The sequence below is a fragment of the Ranitomeya imitator genome, chromosome 4, assembly GCF_032444005.1.
Source record: "Ranitomeya imitator isolate aRanImi1 chromosome 4, aRanImi1.pri, whole genome shotgun sequence".
NCBI lineage: Eukaryota > Metazoa > Chordata > Amphibia > Anura > Dendrobatidae > Ranitomeya > Ranitomeya imitator.
In genome coordinates, this window is record NC_091285.1 from 641,315,833 (window position 1) to 641,321,832 (window position 6,000).

Sequence of the window (6,000 nt, forward strand, 5' to 3'; positions counted from 1 at the left end):
CATGTGTATATAGCAGCACATAGGTGCATGTGTATATAGCAGCACATAGGTGCATGTGTATAGAGCAGCACATAGGTGCATGTGTATAGAGCAGCACATAGGTGCATGTGTATATAGCAGCACATAGGTGCATGTGTATATAGCAGCACATAGGTGCATGTGTATAGAGCAGCACATAGGTGCATGTGTATAGAGCAGCACATAGGTGCATGTGTATATAGCAGCACATAGGTGCATGTGTATATAGCAGCACATAGGTGCATGTGTATATAGCAGCACATAGGTGCATGTGTATATAGCAGCACATAGGTGCATGTGTATAGAGCAGCACATAGGTGCATGTGTATATAGCAGCACATAGGTGCATGTGTATATAGCAGCACATAGGTGCATGTGTATATAGCAGCACATAGGTGCATGTGTATAGAGCAGCACATAGGTGCATGTGTATAGAGCAGCACATAGGTGCATGTGTATATAGCAGCACATAGGTGCGTGTGTATATAGCAGCACATAGGTGCGTGTGTATAGAGCAGCACATAGGTGCATGTGTATAGAGCAGCACATAGGTGCATGTGTATATAGCAGCACATAGGTGCATGTGTATATAGCAGCACATAGGTGCATGTGTATATAGCAGCACATAGGTGCATGTGTATATAGCAGCACATAGGTGCATGTGTATAGAGCAGCACATAGGTGCATGTGTATAGAGCAGCACATAGGTGCATGTGTATATAGCAGCACATAGGTGCATGTGTATATAGCAGCACATAGGTGTGTGTGTATATAGCAGCACATAGGTGCGTGTGTATATAGCAGCACATAGGTGCATGTGTATATAGCAGCACATAGGTGCATGTGTATATATAGCAGCACATAGGTGCATGTGTATATAGCAGCACATAGGTGCATGTGTATATATAGCAGCACATGGGTGCATGTGTATATAGCAGCACATAGGTGTTATGACCCCAATGGCGAGGGTCTCAGAGGAACGTGGAAGTCTGCAAGATACAAAAATCCAGCTCATAGGGCAGTGGTAACTGGGTTGACCATATATCTACTCCTAACGCCAACACTAGAAGTAGCCGGGGGTCATACCTACGTTGATCCTAGATGACTCGCGCCAGCCGGAGAATCTAAATACCCCTAGTAGAGGAAAACAAAGACCTCTCTTGCCTCCAGAGAAAGGGACCCCAAAGCAGGATAGAAGCCCCCCACAAATAATAACGGTGAGGTAAGAGGAAATGACTAACACAGAAATGAACCAGGTTTAGCACAGAGAGGCCCGCTAACTAATAGCAGAATATAGAAAGGTAACTTATATGGTCAACAAAAAACCCTATCAAAAATCCACACTGGAAATTCAAGAACCCCCGAACCGTCTAACGGTCCGGGGGGAGAACACCAGCGCCCTAGAGCTTCCAGCAAAAGTCAGGATACAGATTAGGAACAAGCTGGACAAAAATACAAAACCAAAAACAAATAGCAAAAAGCAAAGTAAATGACTTAGCTGAATAACCGGACCAGGATCAGTAGACAAGAGCACAGCAGATTAGCTCTGATAACTACGTTGCCAGGCATAGAACTGAGTGTCCAGGGAGCTTATAAAGCAACGCCCCTAACTAACGACCCAGGTGCGGATAAAAGGAAAGACAGAAAAACCAGAGTCAAAAAACTAGTAACCACTAGAGGGAGCCAAAAAGCAAATTCACAACAGTACCCCCCCCTTAGTGAGGGGTCACCGAACCCTCACCACGACCACCAGGGCGATCAGGATGAGCGGCATGAAAGGCACGAACTAAATCGGCCGCATGAACATCAGAGGCGACCACCCAGGAATTATCCTCCTGACCATAGCCCTTCCACTTGACCAGGTACTGAAGTCTTCGCCTGGAGAGGCGAGAATCCAAGATCTTCTCCACCACGTACTCCAACTCGCCCTCAACCAACACCGGAGCAGGAGGCTCAGCAGAAGGAACTACAGGCACAACGTACCGCCGCAACAAGGACCTATGAAATACATTGTGAATAGCAAACGACACAGGAAGATCCAGACGAAAAGATACAGGATTAAGGATTTCCAATATCTTGTAAGGACCAATAAAACGAGGTTTAAATTTGGGAGAGGAGACCTTCATAGGAACAAAGCGGGAAGAAAGCCATACCAAATCCCCAACGCGTAGTCGGGGACCCACACCGCGGCGGCGGTTGGCAAAGCGCTGAGCCCTCTCCTGTGACAACTTCAAGTTGTCCACCACATGATTCCAGATCCGCTGCAACCTATCCACCACAGAATCCACCCCAGGACAGTCAGAAGACTCCACATGACCTGAAGAAAAGCGAGGATGGAAACCAGTGTTGCAGAAAAAAGGCGAAACCAAGGTGGCGGAACTAGCCCGATTATTAAGGGCAAACTCAGCCAACGGCAAGAATGTCACCCAATCGTCCTGATCAGCAGAGACAAAACACCTCAAATAAGCCTCCAAAGTCTGATTGGTTCGCTCCGTCTGTCCATTAGTCTGAGGATGGAAAGCAGAGGAAAACGACAAATCAATGCCCATCCTACTACAAAAGGATCGCCAGAACCTGGAAACGAACTGGGATCCTCTATCTGACACAATATTCTCAGGGATGCCGTGCAAACGAACCACGTTCTGGAAAAACACAGGAACCAGATCGGAAGAGGAAGGCAGCTTAGGCAAAGGAACCAAATGGACCATCTTGGAGAAGCGATCACATATCACCCAGATAACAGACATGCCCTGAGATAGCGGAAGATCAGAAATGAAATCCATGGAGATATGTGTCCAAGGTCTCTTCGGGACAGGCAAGGGCAAGAGCAACCCGCTGGCACGAGAACAGCAAGGCTTAGCTCTAGCACAAGTCCCACAGGACTGCACAAATGACCGCACATCCCTTGACAAAGAAGGCCACCAAAAGGACCTGGCCACCAGATCTCTGGTGCCAAAAATTCCCGGGTGACCTGCCAACACCGAGGAATGAACCTCGGAAATGACTCTGCTGGTCCACTTATCCGGAACAAACAGTCTGTCAGGTGGACAAGACTCAGGCCTATCAGCTTGAAATCTCTGCAACACACGTCGCAGATCCGGAGAAATAGCTGATAAGATAACTCCATCCTTAAGAATACCAACAGGATCAGCGACTCCAGGAGCATCAGGCACAAAGCTCCTAGAAAGAGCATCGGCCTTCACATTCTTTGAACCTGGTAAATACGAGACAACAAAATCAAAGCGGGAGAAAAACAATGACCAGCGGGCCTGTCTCGGATTAAGGCGTTTAGCAGACTCGAGATACATCAGATTTTTGTGATCAGTCAAGACCACCACACGATGCTTAGCACCCTCGAGCCAATGACGCCACTCCTCAAATGCCCACTTCATGGCCAACAACTCCCGATTGCCCACATCATAATTTCGCTCGGCAGGCGAAAACTTCCTAGAGAAAAAGGCACAAGGTTTCATAACAGAGCAACCAGGGCCTCTCTGCGACAAAACGGCCCCTGCTCCAATCTCCGAAGCATCCACCTCAACCTGAAAGGGAAGTGAGACATCGGGCTGGCACAAAACAGGCGCCGAAGTAAACCGGCGTTTCAACTCCTGGAAAGCCTCCACGGCAGCAGGAGCCCAGTTAGCTACATCGGAGCCCTTCTTGGTCATATCCGTCAAAGGTTTCACAACGCTAGAAAAATTAGCGATAAAACGACGGTAGAAGTTAGCGAAACCCAAGAACTTCTGAAGACTCTTAACTGACGAGGGCTGAGTCCAATCAAGAATAGCTCGGACCTTGACCGGGTCCATCTCCACAGCAGAAGGGGAAAAAATAAACCCCAAAAAGGGAACCTTCTGTACACCAAAGAGACACTTTGAGCCTTTGACAAACAAAGAATTTTCACGCAAAATTTTAAAGACCAACCTGACCTGCTCCACATGCGAGTCCCAATCATCAGAAAAAACCAAAATATCATCCAGATAAACGATCAAAAATTTATCCAGATACTTCCGGAAAATGTCATGCATAAAGGACTGAAAAACTGAAGGCGCATTGGAGAGCCCAAAAGGCATCACCAAGTACTCAAAATGACCTTCGGGCGTATTGAATGCGGTTTTCCATTCATCACCTTGCTTAATGCGCACAAGGTTGTACGCACCACGAAGGTCTATCTTGGTGAACCACTTGGCACCTTTAATTCGGGCAAACAAGTCAGACAACAGCGGCAGAGGATACTGAAATTTGACAGTGATCTTATTTAAAAGCCGATAATCAATACAAGGCCTCAAAGATCCGTCCTTTTTAGCCACAAAAAAGAATCCTGCACCAAGAGGGGAAGAAGACGGACGAATATGTCCTTTCTCCAAAGACTCCTTGATATACGAACGCATAGCGGTATGTTCAGGTACCGACAGATTAAAGAGTCTTCCCTTAGGAAATTTACTGCCTGGAATCAAATCTATAGCACAGTCACAGTCCCTATGAGGAGGCAATGCACTGGACCTGGACTCGCTAAAGACATCCTGATAATCAGACAAATACTCCGGAACTTCCGAAGGCGTAGAAGAAGCAATAGACACAGGCAGGATATCCCCATGAATACCACGACAGCCCCAACTAGAAACTGACATAGCCTTCCAGTCCAGGACGGGATTATGGGTCTGTAACCATGGCAGCCCTAAAACAACCAAATCATGCATTTTATGTAAAACAAGAAAACGTATCACCTCGCGGTGTTCAGGAGTCATGCACATGGTAACCTGTGTCCAATACTGCGGTTTATTTGCTGCCAATGGCGTAGCATCAATACCCCTAAGAGGAATAGGATTTTCTAATGGTTCAAGAGTAAAACCACAGCGCTTAGCAAATGACAGATCCATAAGACTCAGGGCAGCACCTGAATCTACAAACGCCATGACAGGATAAGACGACAGTGAGCAAATCAAAGTTACAGACAGAATAAATTTAGGTTGCAAATTTCCAGCGGTGACCGGACCAACAACCTTAGCTATACGTTTAGAGCATGCTGAGATAACATGTGTAGAATCACCACAGTAGTAGCACAAGCCATTCCGGCGTCTATGAATTTTCCGCTCATTTCTGGTCAGGATTCTATCACATTGCATTAAATCAGGTGTCTGTTCAGACAACACCATGAGGGAATTTGCGGTTTTTCTATCACATTGCACCGAATTAGGTGTCTGTTCAGACAACACCATGAGGGAATTTGCGGTCTTGCGCTCCCGCAATCGCCGGTCAATTTGAATAGCCAGTGCCATAGCATCATTCAGACCTGTGGGAATGGGAAAACCCACCATAACATCTTTAATGGCATCAGAAAGACCATTTCTAAAATTAGCGGCCAGTGCACAGTCGTTCCAATGTGTCAGCACGGACCATTTCCGAAATTTTTGGCAATACACTTCAGCCTCGTCCTGCCCCTGAGACATAGCCAGCAGGGCCTTTTCTGCCTGAATCTCAAGATTGGGTTCCTCATAAAGTAAACCGAGCGCCAGAAAAAACGCATCAATATCAGCCAATGCCGGATCTCCTGGCGCCAGCGAAAAAGCCCAATCTTGAGGGTCACCCCGTAAGAACGAAATAACAATTTTTACTTGCTGAGCGGAGTCTCCAGATGAACAGGGTCTCAGGGACAAAAACAATTTACAATTATTCTTGAAATTCCTAAACTTAAACCTGTCTCCGGAAAACAGTTCAGGAATCGGTATCTTAGGTTCTGACCCAGGACTTCTGATTACATAATCTTGTATGCCCTGCACACGAGTAGCCAGCTGGTCCACACTTGTAATCAAGGTCTGGACATTCATGTCTGCAGCAAGCATAAGCCACTCTGAGGTAAAGGGGATGAAGAAAAAAAAAAAAAAATGAGAGAGGAGAAAAAAAAAAACTCAGAATCTTCTTTCTTATAATCCCTCTTTTGCAATGCATTAAACATTTAATATAGGCCTGGCAAACTGTTAT